This window comes from Macrotis lagotis, chromosome X, assembly GCF_037893015.1.
Source record: "Macrotis lagotis isolate mMagLag1 chromosome X, bilby.v1.9.chrom.fasta, whole genome shotgun sequence".
NCBI lineage: Eukaryota > Metazoa > Chordata > Mammalia > Peramelemorphia > Peramelidae > Macrotis > Macrotis lagotis.
In genome coordinates this window covers 335,307,725-335,332,563 of record NC_133666.1, presented here as the reverse complement: position 1 = coordinate 335,332,563, position 24,839 = coordinate 335,307,725, and the positions used below count along the sequence as shown (strand labels likewise).

Sequence of the window (24,839 nt, the reverse complement as noted above, 5' to 3'; positions counted from 1 at the left end):
ACCATATGGTTCTCCCTAATTTTTACCAGGAATGTCTTCAATTATTATACTTAACAGATTTATTATTAACATGAGACATTTTCTTGTCTTCTTAGTAAAAAATATTATTAGCTTATGAAAACTGATTTAATTGAGTGATGGTTTTTCTCTCATGATTTCTTAAATTTTATTTTTGTAATAATTTCATTCTGCTGAACCATCTACTAAGATGAAGTAGAAAAGTCATAATTTACATTTGTGAAGAGATTCCCTCTACAAATCCTTGAAGTAGAAGCAGCAATCAAAACAATTTTTTTTATATTTTCCAGATGCAGTTTTTCTTTTGAAAAATGTGTAATTTTCTTTACCCATTTTTTCCAAAATAGGGAAGCATTAATGGGTCATTTTTGATAGTTAAATCTTAAAATAGTATTTGAAATGTTAAAAACAACTGAGCAAACAAAACAATAGAACATCTATTTTCCCAAAGTGTTGCAATACTTAATTTGTTCAGCATGAAATTAGTATTTTTCATAGGTTCATTTTAATTAAAAATATTACATTCTAAAAGAATGGCTCTCAAAGTCTCGGTGCCTAGAAGGCACCAAGGACTTTCATCTACCACTATTTATGGTGGTCAACTAATGTCAAACTAATGACTTTGGGTTTGACAATGATTCCTAATGGTATGAGTCAGTTCCTTTGTAAGATACTTTTGCATCATTCCCATGAATTGAAAAAAAGGGGAATTTCTTTTGCAAAATAAATTTTTAAAATGGTATTGTAATCTTTACAAAAGTGGGCGATCTCAATTACTCTGGAAGTTGACATTATTCACATGATAGGAAAGTTCAGGAATCATCTTATCTGCAGAACATCAATAGGAAAGTGCACCAGGTACATCCATACAATTGTCCTCACAAATAGTCTAGAATGCACAGGGGAAGTTAACTCTGATTATAAGTATATCAGTAGGGAAGCTAGGTGGTGCAGTGGATAGAGCTCCAGTCCTGGAGTCAGGAGGACCTGAGTTCAAATCTTAACTCAGACACTTAATAATTACCTAGTTGTGTGATCTTGGTCAAGTCCCTTAACCCCATTGCCTTGTAAAAACCAAAAAGAAAAGTATATCAGTAACTCATAAAGATAGCTATTGTTTTTCTAATAAGATTCCTTATTAATGAGAACTTCTAGGGTAGTCCCAGATATTCTATAGATAGATATTATTTCTATTTTTAAGTTTAATTTAATTCCCTTTTATTTTTATTTTTGATTCCAAATTCTCTTTTTATTTCTCCACTGGCTAGAAATCAAGCAACAAATTCTCCATTATACATAAAAAGTCATGAAAACATATTTCCATTTTGACTATTTGTTAAAAAAAAAGTGAAAGAATATGCTTCAATTTGCAGTCTGATTTCATCTGTTTTCTCTCAGAAAGTAGGCACCATTTTCCATCATGAATACTTTGTAAATGTCATGGTTCATTGTATCAATTCAAGTGGCTAACTATTTCATAGTTGATCATTATTATAATATTCGGCTATAGTATGCAATGTTTTCCTAGTTCTGCTCATTTTACTTTGCATCAGCTTATATCAGACTACCTAGATTTTTCTGAAGCTATCATTTTCATCATTTCTTACTGAGCTATAATTTTTAATTGTAATCATATAGATCAATATAAATGCTAAATTGAGTTCAATGAAGAAGTACCATTGATGGGATTCAACACAAACCCACCCCTATTCATAATAATCATTTAAAAAAATTGTTTCATCTAGTTTATTTTATTTAAAGAAGTATACATATATCAACACACATTTGTGCATGTGTGGGTGCATATTTTTGATTAAGATTTTATTTACTTTTCTAAATACATGTTATGAAAATTTTTCCACATTCACCTACTTGCATATTTATGTTATACAATTTTCTTTCACTCTCCCTTCCCACTTTCTTTTCTTCAGTGGCAAAAAGCCTAGTGAACATTGTACATGTACATTTGTGTTTAACAAGTTACACATTAATCATTTTGGGTATGAGGAGTTAGGACTAATGGAAAAAAATGTAGAGCATGGGATAGGGAAGGAAAAACATAAGAGAGATTTTTAAAAAGTGAACATAGTGTTCATTTAGATTCTGTGGATTTTTGTTTTTGTTTCTGGATGAATGGCATTGTACACAACAGGTGTCCCAGTGCTGTCCTTACTCTCTGAACTGCTAGAAGTTGCTGCATTCATCAGTTGATCAAGTCACAATGTTATTATTGTGAACAAAATTCTTTTGGTTCTGCTCCCTTTGCTGAGTATCATTTCTTATGATTCTTTCCATGCTTCTCTAGAGACATATTTCTCATGATTTCTCATGGTTTCTTATAGAACAATAGTATTTCATAACATTCATATACCATAACTTGTTCAGCCATTCCTCAGTTGATAGGAATCAATTTCCAGTTCTTTGCCACTTCAAAAAGAGCTGCTATAAATAGTTTGTAGTATGTGGGACTTTTCCCATTTTTATGATTTCTTCTGGATATAGGCCTAATATCAGTATTGCTGTGTTAAGGTGTATGATCAGTTTTATTTCTATTTGGGCATAATTTCAAATTGCTCTCCAGAATGGTTGGATTAGTTCACAATCCCGCAAACAATGCATTAGTGATCCAATTCTCCCACAACTGCTCCAACATTGATCATTTTCCCTTTTTGTCATCTTAATCAATCTGATAAGTGTAATGTGGTACTCATAGTTGTTTTAATTTGCATTTCTCTGATCAATAATAATTTGGAGCATTTTTTCATATGATTATATATAACTTTAATTTCTTCATTTGGAACCTTCCTGTTTCATATCCTTTGACCAATTATCAATTGAGGAATGACTTATAACCCTATAAATTTGATTCAGGCTGTGAAACTTGTTTCCTGAATTTCTGTTTTCCTTTTAATCTCGATAGTCAAAAAACATCAATTTTGCGATTTATGTTCTCTATTTCTTGTTTCTCCCCCTTTCCATAAATCTAATAGAAAGAGTATTTCTTGTTCTGTTCATTGGTCTTTGGCATTGCCCTTTATGTATAAATCCTGTACCTATTTTGACCTTATTTTGGTATAGGCTGTGAGATATGGGTCTGTGCCTAGTTTTTGTCATATTATTTTCCAGTTTTCCCAAAAGTTTTTGTTGAATTCTGAGATTTTATTCCATAAACTAATGTCTTTGGGTTTGACAAATAACAGATTATTTTAGTTATTTACTACTCTATCTTTTGTACTTATTCTAATTCACTGGTCTATTACTCTATTTCTTAACCATTACCAAGCAATTTGATGACTGCTGCTTTTTAGTAAAGTTTTAAATCTATAGTGCAATTTTTTTCTTTACATTTCCTTTACACTTTTTTCTTCTGTTCCTTTGATATTCTTCACCTTTTGTGGCTCCAGATGAATTTTATTACTATTTTTTTCTAGCTGTATAAAATAGTTATTTGCTACTTTGATTGGTAGACACTGAACAAGTAATTTAATTTAGGTAGACTTGTCATTTTAATTATATGAGTCAGACTAACAAAGAGCAAGTGACATTTTTTCAATTGTTTGGATCCGACTTCATTTGTGGGAAAACAGTTTTATAATTGTGCTCATCCAGAATCTGGGTTTGTCTTGGGAAGTAGATTCCCATGTATTTTATATTACATGGAGTTATCTTTCTATCTCTTTTGCCCTTGGGCTTTGTTTTTCATATATATAGAAATGCTGATGATTTATGAGAGATTATTTTATATCTATTCCTATGTTGAAGTTTTTAATTGTTTTAAGTAGTTTTTTAGATAATTTTTCTACGGTGTTCTAAGTATACCATCATATCCTTTGCAAAGCATTGCCAAGTCTAATTGCTTCAATTTCTAATTCTTCTCATTGCTAAAGTTAACATTTCTAATAATTATTGAATAGTAATGATGATAATAATGGGCCTTCTTATTTCTCCCTTGATATTATTTTAAATGCTCCTAGTTTATCCCTAATATTTATAATATTTGTTGATGGTTTTAGATAGATGCTTTTTATTATTTTGTGGAAAACTCTATTTATTCCTATGCTTCCTAGCAGTTTAATAGGAATGGATGCATTTTGTCAAAGACTTTTTTCAGCAATTATTAAGATAATCATGTGATTTCTCTTGATTTTGTTATCAATATATTCAATTGTGTTATTTTCCTAATATTGAACTATCCCTGTCTACCTCCGATAAATTCTACCTTATCGTGGTGTATTATCCAAGCTTATGATAACTTGTAATCTCTTTGCTAAAATTTTATTTAAGATTTTAGCATCAATGTTCATTGGGGAGATTGATCTATAATTTTCTTTGTTTTAACTTTTCCTGTTTGGGTATCAGCACAATATTGCTGACATAAAATGAATCTGGCAGAACTCCTATTTTTTTTTAAATAGTTTGTGTAGAATTCAAATTAAATATTCATTAAATGTTTGGTAGAATTCACTTGTAAATCCATCTGCACCTGGAGATTTTTTCTTAGAGACTTTTTTGATGGTTTCTTCAATTTATTTTTCTGAAATAGGACTTTTTCTGTTAATATGGATAGTATGTATTTTTGTAAGTATTCATCCATTTCAATTATGTTGTCAAATGTATTTGTATGCAGTTGGTCAAAATAGTTCTAAGTTATTTTTTTCATTTCCTCTTCATTGGTGATGAGTTCATTCTTTTCATTTTTGATACTGGTAATTTGTTATTCTTTTTTCTATTCCTTTTTTTTAACCAGATTAAGCAAAAGTTTATCTATTTTATTGTTTTTTTTCATAAAGTTAATTCTTGGTTTTCTTTATTAGATCAATGGTCTTCTGTCTTTCACTTTTATTAATCTCCCCTTTGATTATTTTTTAGATTTTTGCAGGATAAATGGTTTAAATGGCTTGTCCAAGGCCACAAGGCTAGGTAATTATTAAGTTTCTGAGGTCAGATTTGAACCCAGGTACTTCTGACTCCAAGGCCGGTGCTCTATCCACTGTGACACCTAGCTGCCCCTCCCCTTTGATTTCCATAATTTCTAATTTGTTATTTAATTGGAGATCTTAAATTTCTTTTAGTTGCATATTCAATTCATTGCTCTCTTCTCATTTTACTTGTGTAAGTAATTAGTTATAAAATTTCCCCTAAAAACTGCTTTGCTACATCCCATAAATTTTGATGTCTCATTGTTATTTTCTTGGATGTAACTATTGATTATTTCTATAATGTGCTGTTTGATCTACTCATTATTTAAATTTAAATTATTTTCCAATTAATTTTTGGTTTATTTTTCCATGAAAAAGCATGCATGTATTATTTGTGTCTTTCTGCATTTGACTGTAAGGTTTTTATGCCTAGGTACATAATCAATTTTGGTATAGGTGTCATGTACCGCAGAAAAGAAGGTATATTCTTTTCTATCTTCATTCAGTTTTCTCCAGGAGTGTATTATATCTAAATTTTCTAGGATTTTATTCACCTTCTTAACTTCCTTCTTATTTATTTTGTGATTAGATTTATCTAATTGTGAGAGAGGGAGGTTGAGGTCTCCTATTATTAAAGTTTTGCTCCTTGTAGTTCATTCAGCTTCTCCTTTAAGAATTTCGATGTTATAATACTTGGTGCTTTTATATTTAATAATAATATAACTTCATTGCCTTTGGTGCCTTTTAAGAACATGTAGTTTCCTTCCTTATCCCCTTTAATGAGATATATATTTTGCTTTTTATTTGTCTAAATCAGAATTGCTAAACCCTGATTTTTTTTAACTTTCATTGAAGTATAGTATATTTTGCTCCAGCCTTTTATTTTTACCCTGTGTATATCTCTTTGCTTCAAATGTGTTTTTTATAAACAGTATATTGTAGGGATCTGGTTTTTAATCCTTTCTGAGGTCGGATTTGAACCCCGGTACTCCTGACTCCAAGGCCAGTGCTCTATCCACTGTGCCGCCTAGCTTCTGTTTTATGGGAGAATTCATCCTCATTCACATTTACAGTTATTTCCCTCCATTTTGTCTTTCCCTATTTATATTTTTTTTCCTTTCCTCTTATTCCTTCTCACAAATGTTTTGCTCCCTTTCCCCTTTAATTTTTCTTTTAAATTTTAACTTTAACTTTACTTTCACTTTTACCTTTACTTTCCCTTTTATCATTCCCATCTTCCCCTTTCTTTCCCTTTCCTTCCCTACTTTCCTGTAGGATAGTAGAGATTTTTAAACCCAATTGGGAATGCATTCTGAACTTGTATTGGTCTGACCAACCACAGTCAAACACGCTGTAATTTGTCTCAAACATAGTGAAGTCATTTTGATCTTCTTTGATAATGAAGGATAAGAACCAACCAACCATATCCTTCAAGTAAAATGCCTTCAACTATATTCAATCCTTTAATTATCCTAAGAGAAATACAATTCTTAAGAATTACAAGTGTTCTCTTTTCTTATAGGGATGTATACAATTTGATTGTCTTGACTAGTCCCCCTTTTTCCATTTACCCTTTCCATTTACCTTTTTATGCATCTCTTCAGTCTTATATTTTAATATCAAATTTTCTGATCAGTTCTGGTCTTTTTATCAGAAAATTTTGGAAGTCCTCTATTCCATTGAATACCCATCTTTTCCCCTGACTGAATAAAGCTGAATTTTGCTAGATAGTAAATTCTTGATTGTAATCCCTTGCCCTCTAATACATCATGTTTTAGGTCCTTTGAACTTTTAATGTTGAAGCTGATAAGTACTGTGTAATTCTGATTGTGCTTCATTTTTTATTTAAAGTGCTTCTTTTGGGCTGTTTGTAGTATTTTCTTCTTTATTTAAGGATTCTGGAATTTGACTATAATAGTCCTTGGAGTTTTTAACCTGAGGTCTCTTTCTAGAAATGTTCTGTGTTTTATTTCAAAGACATTTTATCTTCTTGATCTAGTATATTAGGACAGTTTTCCATGATAATTTCCTGAAAGATATTTTCCAGGCTCTTGTTTTTGGATCTAGGCTTTCTGGTAGGCCAAAAGTTAATAAATTATCTCTCCTGGATCAGTTTTCCAGGTTTTTGTTTTTCCCTAAAAGATACTTTACAGTTTCTTCATTTTTTAGCCTTTTGACTTTTGCCTGATGGAATAATAGTGTCTCATAGGTTCATTAGTTTCTATTTGTCCAGTTCTAGTTTTTAGGATCTTATTTTATTCAGCTAACTTTTGTGTTTCATTTTCCAGTTGGATAATTTTACTTTTCAGTGAGTTGTTTTCCTTTTCCAGTTGGTTATTTTTACTTTTAAAAAAGTTGATTTCTTCGGTCAATTTTTCATAATTTTCTTGCATGGCTCTCATTTCTTTTTTCCCATTTTTCTTCTTCCTTTCTTCTTTGGTTTTTAAAATCTTTTTTAAACTCATCTATGAAGTTGAGAATTTGACCAGTTCATAAACTCCTTTGATACTTCCCATTAAAGCAATTTGTCACTGATTTCTTCTTCTGAGTTGGCATTTTTAATCATCTCTATCTGAATAGTAGCTTGCTATGGTTAGTGCTCTTTTTGTTTGTTTGTTTTTGCTCATTTTGATTGTTGAGCTCTACTCCTGGGGTCTAGGGAATATATAGTCCCAAACTTTTATGCAGGGACTGGGGTCTTATCCAGTCCAGGCATTGCCTATGCATAGATTTTTCCTTCTTTATGTCCAGGTTCTGCCTATGTAGTGGGTTGTTCTCAACCCAGTCTTGTCTGTTGCCCCAGTGTTCCCAAGGTTCAAACTTTGTCTGGGGATGGGACCCTCCTTCCTGGCCTGCTGCTATCTAGCTGCTAGGACTTGGCTGTACAGTGACTAGGGCTTTCTCCCTAGCTTTCTCACTTTCCCACCAGCTGAGCTTTACTTTCCCTTTTCCCCAGAAGATCCTCCACTATTCTATAGTTGAAAATTTGTTTTGATATTTTTGGGGGGTCAGATCTGTAGTTTTTTATTGATGTTTGAATTTTCCAAATCTATTGTAAATTATGAACTTTTTTTAACATTCATCCATATGCCTATGTATATTTCTGAGTTACAAAACTTACTTCAACCCTCCCTTCCCACCCCCACCACTCCTCAGCAGCAAACAGTCAGCTTAATATTGTACTTACACATTTGTGTTAAGAATGATTACAGTGAGCCATTTTTGGTATGAGGAATTAGGATTAAGGGAAAGAAATACATAAGAGATTTTTAAAGTGAATGTAGTGTTCCTCAGATTCTGAAAGTTTTCTTTTTCTTCTTCTGGATGGGAATTAACATTGTCCATAGCCAGTCTAATAGGGTTGTCCTAGCTCTCTAAACTTCTGAGAGGAGCTGCTTCCCTTATGGTTGATCACCTCACAATGTTGTTGTTAATGTGTACCTTATTCTCTTGGATCTGCATAAGATCCTGTAATTCCTTCCATGCCTCTCTATACATGTTTACTATTGATATTCCCCAAATCACAGTTTTAAGGGGAAAAAATAGAGATTTTGAAAAATCAGCAGTTTCTATTTAATCAATTAAAAAAATTACTAAGAACAGTCATCTATGTGGTGCAATATGATGGGTGCTAAAGATAAAAAAGACAAAAAATTTAAAAAACAGTCTGTCATTTCATTTGTAAAATTTAAAAACTACTAGTGGTTCTGTATGGCAATGTATTTTCATCAAATGAAGTCCAAGAAGCGGATGCACTGACACTCAGAGTAGCCATTTCTATCACAAAATATGTTCAGGTTTCAGGGTGAAGAGTATATTTCATTGCTTATAAATAGTTGAGACTGGACTAATATTTCTTATTTTTGTCAAGTTTTAATAATATCCTATTATCAGCAGAAGAAATAAAGTGTCTGGTACCAGTAAATAAGCAGGAAAAGAAAGATAACTATACAGTACAGCATTATTCCATTGCTTTCAAATTTCACTAGATAAATTCCTCATAATTACACTGCAGTTATATTCATTGCAACTCAAAACAAAATTTCTTGAGAGTGCTTCCTACAAATAAAACAACATCATAGTCCAGATGAATAAGAGTGGCAGAATTAAGAAAAACATCATATCATGGGAATTATTATAGTGTGATGATGAATACTAGAATGAAAAGAAATAAATGAAATGAAAAGAAACAGATTTGTATTCTAGTCTTTGTTCTGAATCAACCTACTTTGTGACTACAGTGATTTCACCTCTTTGCTTTTAGGTTTCTCCTAGAGGTAACTAGGTGGTGCAGTGGCTGGATTATTGGACCTGGAGTCATGAAGATCTGAATTTAAATCCTCAGACAGTCATCTAGCTCTACAATCCTAGGTAAAGCAGTTCACCTTTGTCTTACTCAGCTTCCTTAGCAGCAAAATGGGGATTATTATATTGCCTTACCTTTGAGAACTGCTTTGAGAATCAAATAAAATAATATCTGTTTAATTGCTTAACAGTGGCACATAATAGTCACTTAATATCTTACTCCTTTCCCTCCCATATTAGGTAAAACAAGGAGGTCATGCTTGAGAGAAAGCAAATTACAACAGAAAGACCACCAAAGGCAAAATAATATTGGAAATATAAAAAGGATACAATCTGCTGGATGAATAACTGAACAAACTGTAGTATATGAATATAAAGATAATAATTATACTGCAAGAAATGGAACATAAAAAATTCAGAGAGACTTAGGAATACTTATATGAACTGAAACTGAGCAAAATAAGCAGAAACTAGAGTCACAAAACAACAAGGGTTGATGTCTTGAAAGATATCATTTCATTGATCCATGTAATCACTAATATTAATTCTAGAGGGCTAAAGTTGAAATATATTTCCTTCTCTAGGGGAGAGAAGTATGGTATATAGGTGAAGAATGAGGTTTAAGCTATAATCTAATATTTTTCTCTATTATATCTCTTTCTTTCAAGGGTTCGGGTTAAGAAGAGTGAGGTGTAACAGTAATATAAAATATTTAAAATTACAATTAGCAACAAAAGAGATCAAGTTAAAAAAGAAAGAAGGAAAAAAGACAAAAGGAGCAGGAGTCAGGATCATAGAACCAAATCCATATCCTTATACTTCTTAACTGTATGCCACCATCAAGAAAGTTATCCTATTTGAACCTCAATAACCTTATCTACAAAACTGGGGATGATAATCACTTCATGCACCAAAGTACTCGTAAATATGAATGATTGCTTTGATTATATAATTTCTAAAGATATTATCTTAAAATTATGAGATTGCTCTCTGTCAGTTCTGGTGATTGCTCTACAAATGGTTAATGATTTCATTTTGAACTTTGTCCTTTGGCACTAACCAAGCTAGAATGACAGAAGCTTCTCACACTAAAAACCTCTTCCAAATAATCAATCAACAATTGACATGTGTTTACTGAGTACCTACTATTTGCTCAACCCAGTTATATACTGGGAAAGATTTAAAAGAAGGATAAGATTCTCACCCTAAGAGAAGGAGAGAGAATTAACCTAACTATAACAAATGAGAGAATAGTTAAAGGCTAAACTGTGTTTTCCTAATGGAGAATTAAGTGCTGTCACAGTTCAGAGAAGGATGAGATCAAAATGAACTGGAATGATTAAGGAAGACTTCTTGGAAGATATGGGAATTAAGCTAGGACTTAAAGTATAAGTAGATCTGATTTGATTCAACAGTTCATCTAAAAAATATTTTAAGCACCCAGTGAGCATAAGATCTCACATTCCCTTTAAATAAAAATTAGTTGAAGGAACTCACAAAGCTTAGTTTGGAGAAGAAAAAACTCAAGATCTGGTGATATCAGCTGTCTTTAAGCATTTTGAAAGGTTGTCCAATGCCAGAGGGATTAAATTTATTCTCCATGACTTCAGTAGACAGGACTTGGAACATTGAACAAAGAGCAAAGAGGCAAATTTAGACTTGATATAAGGAAAAAACTTTTTAAAAGGATGCAGTGAATTTCCATGCATTGAATTTTTTTACCCAAACAAGAATAATGATCACTCCTTGAATAGGTTTTAATGGGAATTTGTGTTCAGACATGAGCTAGATTTTTAATCTCTGAGGTTTCTTTCCAACTTTGAGATTCTGGAATTGTATTATGGTGACATGGGTAGGGACAGGGACCAAACTGAACATCACATTTCACTGACTTACAATCAAAATATAAAAATAAGATATTATTGGTAATAATCTCAGAAATTAGTCAGTAGTATTAAGTAGGGGGAGGGGTCAGGAAAGACTTCTTCCAGAAGGTGAGAGTTAGGCAATGCTCTACTATTTTGAAAGAGATTGTGAAGGTCTCTCCCACATCTCTAAGATAGTTTATTCATGACCTATCTCTGTTTCCAATATTGATTTTTCCAGAATTAGCAGAAGGAAGGCCTTACGTAGAGTCTCCATAAGTATGGGAGTAGTTAGTGATTGATTCATTATCATCACTATCACCAACAATGCCTTATTTACTTATTAGCGGATCTCAAAAGCCTACCAGGTAGAGGACCCTATAAAAACTACCGGGTATACTAAGTGGTATAAGATTCAGTCTGCCAATTAGAAGCATGCAATCCAACTAAGGAAAAGATCATGGATATGAAAAGAAGGAAATATAAGGCAGCATATATTAGTAAACAAAATAAAACTAGCACAATCCATGGGTCAAATAGTTGTCACTTTACATTGTAAAATCTGAAGAGTGCTTAAAGATCCCAAACAGTCCCAAAACTCCCTTCCATTTGCCTACCATAGCTTATCTTTCCCTTTCTCCATAACTGAATTTCCCAATATTAGACACAAGTCCTCTTTGACCTCCTTCCCTTGAGTACTCCCATTCAAAAGACTATATCTATGAAGATGACACTTAGATCTGTATTTCAATCTTTGATTTCACTTCTATGCTCTAGTTCTCCATGTATAACTATTTCCTTTGTGTTTCTCACCTGCACCTTAAACTCATCAGGTAAAAAATAGAACTTATCATCTACAATGCATGGAGAATAAGAAAGACCTTTCTTTGAATACTACCTCAAAAGCTCCATATCTATGTGAACTTGAGCAAAACCCTTAAGCCCTTAGTCTTAGTTTCTTTGTCCATAAAATGGAGATAATATTTGTACCTACATGCTTTTGTGGGGATCACATGGGATAGTACATGGAAAATGCTTTGTAAGTTTTAAAGTAATATAGAAATATTACATACATCTATAATTGTAATGGTGAGTGGTCATGCTTCCAACAAAGAAATCTTGTTAATTTTGTCCTTTAAACTTAAAATTTCAAAGTCTTTTCTCTCTCTCCCTTACCTTTTAAATTCATTCACATAATTTCTGCCAAGTCCTATTCATTCTACCTTGACATGATCTCCTCTTCACCTACCCATCCTCCATTTTTTTTGATCTTCATTAATTCTCATCTAAGTGTATATAGTAAATGATGATATTAATAATAAGTTTCATGTCACTTTAAGGATTGGAAAGAGCTTTGTAAATATTAATCTCATTTAATTTTCTCCTTATAATAATCCCAGGATATAGGTACCTTGATTATTTCTATTTTACAGCTGAGGAAACTAAGGCAAAAAGAGATCAAGGTCATATAATTAGTAAGTTTTTATTCTAGATTTAGAGAAGCTAGTTGATGCAATGGATAGAGCACTGGCCTTGGATTCAGGAGGATGGGAGCTTGAAGCTAGTCTCAGACACTTGCCACTTACTAGCTGTGTGACCTTGGGCAAGTCACTTAACCTTGATTGCCTTGCATCCAGGGCCATCTCCAGTCATACTGATTCATATCTGCCCACTGGACCGAGATGGCTCTGGAGGAGAGAGTGAGGCTGGTGACTTAGCATAGCACCCCCTCACTCAAATCCAATATATATACTTGCCATGGCATCACCTTGCTGGTGTCATGATCATCTTCAAAAAATGAAGGACAAACATTACTAGATCTGAACCCAGGTCTTCCTAACTCCAGGGACAGAAATTTAGCATAATAGTCTTTTTTTTAGGGTTTTTTTTTTGCAAGGCAAATGGGGTTAAGTGGCTTGCCCAAAACCACAAAGCTAGGTAATTATTAAGTGTCTGAGACTGGATTTGAACCCAGGTACTCCTGACTCCAGGGTCGGTGCTTTATCCACTAAGCCACCTAGCCGCCCCAGCATAATAGTCTTTTACCAGCTTTTCTCCTCTCCAATTTCATCCCACTTGAAACCAATCCAAATGTTTTGCTCTGGAGCTGTTCTTCAATTTACCTTCAGTTTAGTGTCTCAGGCACTAAAAAGTTGTGACTTGTTTGGTGTCCCTTAGATAATAGGTTTCTGAAGGATTTGATTCTGACACTGACTCTCTAACCTAACCACAATCTGTCTTGCATATAGTTGGTGCTTAATAAAGGCTAATCTAATTGAAGGAGTGGTACTTTTTACCCTCAAATGTCACTATTAAAATGTACTTGATGCTTTGGAGAGTTCAAAACCCTGTTTGTCTCCTGATATTTGCACAAGTTTCCTAACAATTACCTCTGCTGTCATCCAATCTAATTAATCCCTTGGAAAGTGTGGCACTAAGGAAATGAACTATGGGGCTGGGAATTTTAGTGCAGGAAGAGAAGTTGATATAAGGAAATGATAGGCACAAGTCATAAGTAATAATAACAACAGCCATGATGATAATAACAACTAGCATTTCTATAGGACTTAATATGTAGAAGAAACTAAACTAAGAGTTTGATAATGATGACTTAATTTGATCCTCACAATACTGGAAATAGGTGCTATTATTATTCTCATTTCATAGATGAGGAAATTAAGGCAAACCTGAGTTGAATGACTTTCCCAGGGTTCCACAGCTAGTTGGTATCTAAAGTCAGATTTGAATTTGGGTCTTCCTGACTCCAGGTCTGGTATGCTATCCACTGTACCCCTTAGTTATCCACAGATGCCTGGGAAGCAGAATGACATGCACTTAAGGAGGTGGGTAAGACAAACTGTAACCACCTCTCTACTCTGCCTTGGGCTACTATTTTCTGGGAAAAGTCAAGATGAATATTTTCTTTGTCTGGAGCTTGGTTAACAGGTAAGGGCACTTCTCACATACATCATGGTAAACTTGACATTTCAGCCTTTCTTCAAATTCTGCCTCTCTAGCAAAAGCCAATCCACATTTTGCCAAATACAGTTTTCATTAAATTCTAAGCATGATTTTTTGAGGAAGTTTAAGTCATATGTTTATGATTCATGGACAATGAACTCATCCCCAAATTTTGGAAGCATCTTTTTTTTTGATGTCTTAGGAACAGCTTTTTGAATATTTGCCATTTGGATTCCCAATGGTTTGAAATTACAAGTGTGCGGGCTTTGTGTCGATTTCTAATCTAGAAAGTATGTTATCATTTCTAGCCATTCCCCAAATGTATGGAATTAATAAAAAATATTTTGCCCTATATGATAGTCACTATTTCCATGCTGCATAGGATGCAATTCATATTGATAATTCAAATTATATTATGTTATTTATTTGTCCCTACAAAAAAAAGGGAAAGGAAGAATAATGGGCATTTCCCCTTGTTGGGTCTTTAAAAAATTCTATTTGATGATGTTAAGTAGCCAATAATTGATGGTTCTTGAATCAGTGGTAATTACTGACATAAAGGACTTTAATTCTACACTCATCCAGCCTTTGTAGAAGGTATGTGGGGATTTCCCTGGTACTTTTTGTTCATTAAATCATATTTTTATCTCCTATTAAAGCAAATTGGAAAGCAGATAATGATAACATATCCACCTGCAACTTCACCTGCCCACCTGCTTCTGCACTAAAATTGGGGCAGATCCATTTTTGTTAACTGGTTTGACTTCCCCTCCCAATCCTATTCATCCCCAGTCTTAGTTGTTGTCACTATTTTCACTCTATCTGCTAAACTCTTTAAATCTGTTCTTCAGCTTCTAGAAAAATGGTTACCGATCTTTTTTTCCTGCATTCCTCAATGAAAAATTTATAATACTTGGCCCTAAAAGTAAAATGAAAGATATAACAGATTTTATGTATATATATATATATATATATATATATATATATATATATATATATATATACATATATATATATATATATATATATATATATTTGTGTGTATATATTTTGAACACAAGGCAGTACTACATTTTGAGAGATTAAAGTCCTACCTTTTTATTCTCTTTTCCCAAGCTAGGTGACTATACTGAATGCATGAGATAGCCAACTAGTTTCTCCCTTTTATTTTCCATTTATTCCACTCTGCCCCCAATAACCATTGCAGCTGCTCATACACAGAACTGGGAATCTTCTTTGGAATCTTCAGGCTCTTCAGTTACATCCAATTTGGCATCTTCTCCCTAGACAGGAAAGAGGGAGAGTTCTAGCTGTATAAGAAAGTAAGAGTAGAGTTCCTGTCCTGTGTGATCCATGAAGCCCTCTATGCAAAGTCATCTCTTCAGGGATTTCCAGAAGATCATTCTGCAGCCTCTTGGAGACCTTGGTGGGTCTAAGACCTCAAACTGGGAAGCAGATTTTTAACTTAAAAAAATTGAAATAAGGTTTGGGGCACAGTCTTTCTTTAATTTTAAAGGATGTAGCAGAGACCAAAGACTTAAGATCAAGAGGCAAACTGGCACCTGCCTCTGGGTATTTTTTTTCCTTTTTTCCCTTTTTTTTCCTTGCATCACTATTAACCTGTATCTTCGTTTTTTTTTTTAACTTGACAAAACAGCACTTAATTACTAACTGTATATTTCTTGGCATAGAGACTTACACTTAGTTATTGGCCTTAAATTGTGAAGGATTTTCTTTAGTATTTTGATGAAAGTATAGACATTAAATGGAGATAGTTAAACTGGAGAGGAGATCAGAAACTTACTTTGGTAGTTGCGATTGAGTTTCTTAGTACCATTGATAGTTACTGTAAAACGGACAGCCTTCTCTAATAACGTGACACTAGACCAGTTTCTGCTAGTGTAAAAGGTACTGGAACTGATATGAGAGCTAAGTCCTTTGTAAAGTCATCTCTGTTTCATAGTTTTGCTCGTGTCCAAGTCAGAACTGCCTATGAAGTGACCATGTGCTCTAGCATCATAACGGGACTAATATCTTGAGTCTTAACCTTCCATGGGCAGAGGAGACAAAGGCTCATTCTATCCTGTGAACTCTCCAGAGTGAGGGAAATTCAACTGAGACTTTTAGCCTATACTATTAAGAATTAGATTAAATGTCTTCATATGTTACCAAATAGATATTCTTAATAGGATGTTAAAATTCAGAACAGTCCAGTTTCCAAGAGATTCTTAATTCTAAATTCACTGATCACATTAAGTATACATATCCCTGAGGGATACTTGAGGGAAAATTTTAATCTTCAGTGGAATACATTTTATTCTTTGTTAAAACTCTTGTTTCTGTTATTGTAAACATGGGTAAGAATTGTACATTTCCCTCTTGGAGTCTGGCACTATTTGAAAGAGGGCTCAAATTGTTCACAACCCCAAAGAACTGGTGAGAAAATATTTTATTTGCTCTCCTCATATTTGCTTGTTGGATTTGACTAGAAAACTTTCTCCTAGCTTGTGTAGAATTCTACATTAATTAAAACTGTTGGTCTTTGATCATTTGGTGCTAAGGGTAGGCAAAGAATACTATGCCTAGTGTTTCTTGACATCTTGCAGTTATTTTTCCACCAACTTTTTAGGCAAAAGAGACTTCTAAACACATTTTGCCAAACACTACTATTCATTTGTCAAATCATGTGTGATTTTTAAGGAAATTTACTCCATATGTTTCTGTTTCATTTGCACTGGAATCATCAAAATAAGAAAGCCAATTCACTGTGGGGGGCTAGGAAAGGAGGACCAGACTAGTATAAACATATGCTGGCCTGGTCGATGTTTGCAGAAGCCAGGGTGAGAGAAATTCTTCCCCCACACACAGGTGCTACAGCTGTCCCTGTGGCAGGAGTGCCTGGATCCAGTTTCTAGAAATAGCTCATTTCAATTCAATTCAATACATATTAATGTTGTAGCCTTTTCCATGGCCAGCATTATAAAAGGGAACTATGGTAAAAGAAAAAAATAATTTAACGTTCCCCTCAAAGAGCTTGGGAAGGGTCATAAAGAATGATTGTGCCTTTAAAAGACTATCAAGTTTTATGCACCTCTATGCAGAATTGTAATTATTGACTATAGCCCTATTTGGAAAGATTCAAATGTCATGCAAATGCAAATTGTAGATGAGGTGCAGGCCCTTCTGTCTCCTGAGGACAGTCAGCTGTTTTTCATATTCACATGGATGTTGGAGTCTAGGAGGAGATAATAGAAGAATGTGCTATGAACTGACCTGGCCCTAGCCATAGGCAGATGACAAAGCCATCGATGTTTACAAAGCATATGTCCCTGATTTTCTGCAACAATCTTGATGTCAATAAGAGAAAATATACTTTTAATAAGGCTTGGTCAGAAGCATATTCTTTGTCAAACCATGTGTCCAGAAAAGTTACTCATTCTACCTAGAGTGTAAAGTTAGAAGTATCTTACAAGGTCTTGGTGACTTCCAAAGATATTGCTGGGATGTCCCCATGCCAAGATGGTGGAGGGAGGAAGGAACCCTCAGTTTTCTCTCCAAAACACTAAGAACCTTCCAAAGATATAGAAGCAGAGAAGCAGCTTCTAGACCCAGCAGAAAAGCTCTGCCTCCCTGGGGTGAAAGGAAAGAAGCAATAGCCACCCTATGGCAGGAGTCTTATACCAAGACTCCAAGTCTGGGGCAATCCACCAGTGAGGCTCCATCCTCCTGCAGACCTGGTTCAAGTGAGGAGTCTGGTTAATGCAACAAAGTCCCACCCCAGCAACTCCAACCCCAGCACAAGCCACCAGCAAGGTTGTGGTCCCAATGCTGCCCATCAGTGAGGTCCTAAATCAACAGTGAGATACCAACCCTGGGGTCTGCCTGCAGACAGACCCTGTTCCCATAGCAATCCAATATAGTAGGACCTCATCCTTTGAGTAGAATAGCAACAAAATTACTCCTCTATGGCTTAGTAGCAAAGAGGCACTATTTCCATAGCAACCCAGCATCAGGGCTCCACCCCTGGGACAGAACAGCAACAAGATCCTCCTTTAGGCCAGCCACCAAAAAGGCTGTTATAATAGCAAAAAAAGCAGAAAGACCAACTCCTAGGACAGACCAAAAGCTAAATCTCACATCTAGAGGAAGGCCAAGAAGGTGCCCTTCCTGCAAGTATAAGACAGACGGGAAGCCTACCTGCCAGGAAAAATGGGCAGCTAAGCTCTAAAGCCCAGGGAAATTCACCAGTAAGACCCTGAACCTAGTGATGGGATTCAAATAAATTAACAAATTCTGCCCAAATGACCATTTTATGTATACAAAAAAAGATATATCAAAAGGTAGTTTAATATTTCATGCATTTAATACTCAAAATAAAAAAGGTACTCAAAACTGGATTATAGTACTCACAGTAAGCAAATATATCCTTAGGAGCAAAAGCAGCCATGTGACCTCAACAATCAATATGGGAACATATGCAGAACCAAAACTCATCCTACCTATTCAAACTCTTTTTTTCTTCTACTTCCATGGCTTCCAAAAAGGTTGATAAGATAAACTTTGAAATCTATATTTCTATTGGTTCATTGTGTCCTAGTTTCCTACTGGTTTCACCATTCAGGAAACACCAGAGCATTCATAATATCTCAGGGGAATTTGGGGTATAGAAGAAGAAACAAATGAGAGCTTGTTACCCCCGGTTGGTTAGCACTTTTTCTTTGTTTGCTGATTAACAAAAATGAGTAAATTAAAATGTATTTCATCAAGGTATAATGAGATTTAAGAAATGAATAAATAAACATTAAAAGTGTGGTTATGTCCATTTTTTTCACCTATGGATGAAATGAACTTTACTAAGGTGCTTAGGAAATAGTGTTGCAGAAATGAACATTAAAAAAGAGTAAGTAATGCAAATTTGTGATTTTGATTTTGGATGGCCACCCAGGTGCCCACTTTATAGAGAACCCTGATAACAAGTGCCATGTACTATGATGATAGGGAGTATCAAGGTATAAACTTAGAAGATGACAATATTGTCAAAATGGCTATACATAGGGGAAACTAGGTGATGCAGTGGATAGAGCACCACCTCTGGAATTAGGAGGACCTGAGTGCAAATATGGCCTCAAGGGAAACATGAAAAGGTTAAAAAGAAACAAGAAAGAAAACACAAGAAATTCAATAAGATTACACTTTACATTTCTTTATGGCAAGATAATCTTTATAATTATTAAGAACTTTATTACTTTAAAAGCAATTAGAAGAAGTGTATATAGAGCTGGCTAGGTGACATAGTGGATAGAGCACTGGCCCTGGAGTCAGGAGTACCTGAGTTCAAATCTGGCCTCAGACACTTAATAATTGTGTGGCCTTGGGCAAGTCACTTAACCCCATTTGTCTTGCAAAATACTTTAAAAAGTGTATATAAATAGAGGGTGTGGATATAAGTTGGATTTCATGGGATGATATTCCCCCCAAAAAATAAATAAATAAAATAATGGGTTAAGAAAAATTGGATTGAAAGTTAGAGAGAGAGGAATGAATGAGATAATCATCCCATATAAAAGAAGCATGAAAGATCTATTATAATGGAGGGGAAGATCTGGATAATGGAGGTAGGGTAGGGGTGGGGAAGGTGGTATGCAAAACTCAAACCTTAATCTCAGCAAAATTGCCTTGAAGAGAATGACATAAGCACTCAGTTGGATATAGAAATCTATCCTACTTTGTAAGGAGGTAATAGAAGGGAGGGGCTGATAAAAGATGGGAGATTGGGGAAGTGATCAGAAGTAAAACTTGAGAAGGGAAAGGGTAAGGAGTTAATAGAAAGAAGGGCATAAACAAAAGGAAAATAGCATGAAGGGAAATATATAGAACCATAACTATAAATGAGATGGCTCACCCCTTAAACAAAAATGGATTGCCGAGGGGATTAAAAATCAGAGTCCTATAATATGTTGTTTATAAGAAACATAATTGAAACCTAGAGAAACACACAGTAAAGGAAAAGATCTGGAACATAATTTTTTATGATTTAGCTGAAGCAAAGAAAGCAGAGTTGGCTATCATGATCTCAGACAAAGCAAAAAAGAAAAATAGATCGAATTAAAAGAAAAAAGAACACTATATCTTGCTGAAAAGAACACGGATAATAAAATGCTAAATAAAAAAAAAACTAAGTATATCTGTACCAAATGCACCAAACAGTTTAACATCAAAATTTTTGAAGGAGAAGGTGAAGAATTTAGAAACAAAGAAGATACAGAGAGCATGACAATATATAAAATAGATAATTTTAATTATAACAAATTAAAATGATTTTGGTATAAACAAAATCAATGCAGCCAAAATTATAAGGAAAGTAGAACACTGGGGAAAATTGTAAAATGAGTATTTCTGATAAAGGCTTCATTTCTCAAATATATATATATATATATATATATATATATATATATATATATATATATATATGAGAGAGAGAAAGAAAACCAAATCAAGTTTGCAAAATATGTCATTGCTAGTCAAAAGATATGAAGTTTTAGATAAAGAATCAAAGTTATCTATAGTTACATTAAAAATGCTCAAAATTACTGTTGATTAGAGAAATGCAAATTAAAATAACTGCGGTACCACCACATATCTATCAGATTGACTAAAATGACAAAAAAGAAAAATGTTCAGTGTTGGGAAGAATGTAGAAAAATTGTGACACATTTATTGTTGGTGTAGTTGTGAAATGATTCAACTATTCTGGAGAGCAATTTGGAACTATATTCAAAGGACAATAAAACAATGCATATGCTTTTATCAAGCAATACCACTACTAGGTCTATATTCCAAAGACACTCCTAAAAGGGGAAAGGATACATGTGTACTAAAACTATTTAGACCAATTGTTTTGGTACCTAAGAATTAGACATTGAAGGGATATCCATCAGTTTGGGAATGAATAAACAGAGTATGCTGTATGATTGTAATGGAATATTATTGTCCTATAAGAAATGACAAGCAATATGATTTCAAAAAAAAAGCCTGAAAATACTTATGTAATTGTTTCATAGTGAATCAGGAGAATATTTTACACCATAACAACATTGTTTGATTAACACTGTGAATGCCTAAGCAGTTTTTAACAACACTGTGATACAAGACAATTCCAAAAGACTAATGATGAAGTAAATTATCTGCCTTCATCGAAAAAATATCATTTGAATATTGACTGAAACATGCTATTTTTCACATTCTTTCATTTTTTCTTTAATCTGAATTTTCTTGTTCAAAATGGTTAATATGGAAATGTTATACATATTGTTTATGTATAGCCTACATCTGATTGCTTATCATCTCAGGAAGAGGGAAAGGAAGGGAGGGAGGGAGGGAAAAATTTGGAAGTCAAAACTCTAAATAAAAATGTAAAAGAGATGATTATTGCTGGTTTCCTGTTATGTTACCTTTCCCTCAATCACCTGAAATCCCTTCTATGAAGATAAATCAATAGTTTGTTTTGCTATTTTTCTGGTCCAAAATGGGAAGATAGTATGTTGTATTAGAGTCTTAATGTAAAGAAAGATACTTTGTACATATAAAGTACTTAAAGACTTGTGATGGAAAATGCCATCCACCTGCAGAGAAAACAAAGATGAAGCTTGAATGCAAACCAAAGCTTACTATTTTCACTTTTTAAAAATTGTTTTCTTTTTCTCATTTTTCCCTTTAGCTCTGTTCCTTCTTTCACAACATGACTAATATGTAAATGTTTAATGTAGTCATACATGCAAAACTATACCAGATTACTTGAAGAGCAAATGATGAGGAACAGAAAAATGTGGAACTCTAAGTCTTACCAAAAATTAATGTTGAAAGCTATTTTTGCATATAATTGGAAAAAATAATTAAAATAATTAAGTATTTAGGAAAGTAAAGGAGAGGGAAGATTTGTGAGGTAAGGCATTTCTATCACCTCTAATTAGCACAATGCCCTAGACTAGTAAATAAAATAAATATTTTGGAAAACATTGAATATACTCCTGAGGAGATAAAAAATAGGATTGACAAATATAAAAGAAGTATGGAAGGAGAAGTGACATTGCTAGGCTGTTGCATAACAGTGGCAAGCATTGGGTGGCATATCAGAGGAGGACAAGCCCTGATCATCTTGATGCGGGAGCTTTAGATACCAGAAAATAGCATGAAGTCACTGGGTCACAGTAGGTAGATCCTGGCAATGGAGTAGTGGAAGTATGAGTGAAGAACATGAGAAAAGATCTTGATGATAAATTGTTGCTTACTTTAGTTAGGTGGCACAGCAGATGGTGTGTTGACTTTCAAGTCATGATGACTTTAATTGGAATCCTGCCACAAACTCTAAAAGCCACATGAGCCTAGTCAAGTCATTCAACATCCCTCAGCCTTGATGTTATTTTCTATAAATTGAGGGCAAAAAGAGCACCTACCTCACAGGATTGCTGTGAGAACTAAATTAGATGATGTATAGAAAACAATCTGCAAAATTTAAAGTTCTATATAATGTTAGCTTTGGTTGTTATTATTGTTATTATTTCCATGAATAGACATTTTCACTCCAAGATGAAGGAGAAAACAGATTCTTGTGGTTAACATGAATCACCCTTCTAAAACTTTCAAATTCCAAAATAGTCATTCACATTTTGATATTATGGTAAATAAAAATAATAACTTCAAAACTGAAGAAATTCAGATAGGTAAATACATGAACAAACTTTAAATAGATTAAAATTTTGACTAATGTATATTCATTTCTGAGGAAATCTATTTTATTGTATTTTATTAATTTCTCTTTTATGATCCTCATATTTGTGAAGTAGAGTGTCCAGAATTATGATTTCCTTGTAGAAATTATTTTTCTAAATTATCAGTCTCCCAATTGTTTGTAATAAGCACTTCCACTTATTTTGGACTAGGTAATGATAGGATTTTCATCAAAATTCATTAGAAGTCTTTTGAAGGGACATGCTTTTAAAATATTCAGATTTATACTTAATGTTTTATTAACTGTGTTTAACCTGTAATTATTTTTATAATGAAAAACTATCTGAACTGCACTATCTGATGTTTTGAGGCTAGCAGTTCAAACAAAATCCAAAGAGATATTATGCAGGAAATAATGCTTTTCAATCACCTAGGTGACAGAGTTGATAATACAAATGATTAATCGGTTGGGACTACCTTCACTAGATAGACTTCACATAGACCACACTTCGTTTTTATATCAGTGCAAGTTTTCTCTTGATGGGAACTAAGTAAAATCTCCCAGAAGTTAAGAAGACCCAATGGGAATACTTAATTGAAATAGTGATGTTATGCTGCTCAAAAACAAATACATTAACAAAACATTCCCATTGTCTTTCAAGTGACATACATATTTCAAAAGTAAATTTGCTTTCTTTTAGTAATTAGTTCAGATATAATTAGCAAGCATTTACCAGAAAATTTTTTGATTGAGTTTGGTAAATTGACCAGTTGAAATGACTGATTTGTTTTTTCCTCCTAAAAAACATTTATCATGGTAAATATTTCATAGACAAAAGCTGCATGTTTGCCAAAGCACTTGAGTATTAGCCCTAGTGATAGAAAGCTAAAATGAAAAAAATCTCTCTGAAAAAGTCTTCCATTTGCTCCAATGTTTTCAGACCTTGTGAGACTGAATTCCTGAGATCCTTGAAAAAGGGAATCTGTTTTAGTCTACGCATGGAGCAATTAGCCAAGAGGTCCTAAGCATTCATTTGCTGTGTGCAATTCAAATGGTGACCAGCTTGAGGGGGTGAAGAAAAAAAAGTAACACAGAAAAAGTCTTGCAGAAAGGTTGCTGGGAGGACAAAGGGTGTAATTCTCCATCTTGGAACAAGGAAATAATTCTTTAATTCAGAAAGCTAGATTTCCCTCCTTCTCTCTCACTACTCTAGAGTCTGTTTGGTGGGCTGTACTGATTCCTCACTGGAATTGAGATTAGATAAAAGTCAAGGACTGACTCAGTGGAGGGAGAGGATACAAGATGTAAATCCCCTCAAAACCCCAGTGTAATCAAGGGCATATAAAAACAGGCTGTGAATAACAGGTAGAATTAGATCGAACAAGGATTATTCAATCATTAAATATCATTGGGTAGGATATAGTTGTGGCTGAATGATTCTCCAGGGGTAATTAGTCATAAGCCTAGTGAACCCCAGAGAATCAAAGAAAGATCAAAGAGAATATTTGTTCTTCCACCTTCAACTGTTCTAGGTTTTGCAGCCTGGTAAAGTGTAATGGGAGAATTGTCCATGATATGTCTTCATGTCCCATGAAGGAAATTAATTTCTTCATTATTTTTATATTATTATATTTGATTTTTCCCAATTGTAGTCAAAGATAGTTTTCCACATTCATCTGTTTGCAAGGTTTTGAGTTATACATGTTTCTACTATCCCATTCTTATTTCCTCTGCCCCTTTGCAGTGACCAATCTGATATAGATTGTATATGTACAGGTTTAAAATATTTCCTTGTTAATCATATTGTCAAAGAACAAATCGAATTAAGGAGAGACAAAGCAAGAGAAAGAAAGAAAAACAAAAAGAAGTTAAAAAGTGAACACAGTATGCTTTGTTCTGCATTCAGAATCCATTGTTTTTTCCCTCTGATGTGGATGACATTTTCCATAACAGATCTCTCAGGATAGTCCTTCATCACTGAACTGCTAAGAGGAGCTGCATCTTATCATAACTAATGATCTCAATATTACAATGCTATTGTTA

The 24,839-nt window shown here is 33.8% G+C and overlaps 1 long non-coding RNA gene across 12 annotated transcripts in view; it reads left to right on the top strand.

The window, feature by feature from the left end:
• Positions 1-24,839, top strand: part of LOC141502840 (uncharacterized) — a 368,212-nt gene that overhangs the window by 120,828 nt on the left and 222,545 nt on the right. For all 12 annotated transcript variants that reach the window (XR_012472672.1, XR_012472662.1, XR_012472669.1 and 9 more), the window contains one exon: positions 9,202-9,308. This is a non-coding gene — a long non-coding RNA (uncharacterized LOC141502840). The remainder of the gene's footprint in view (positions 1-9,201; positions 9,309-24,839) is intronic.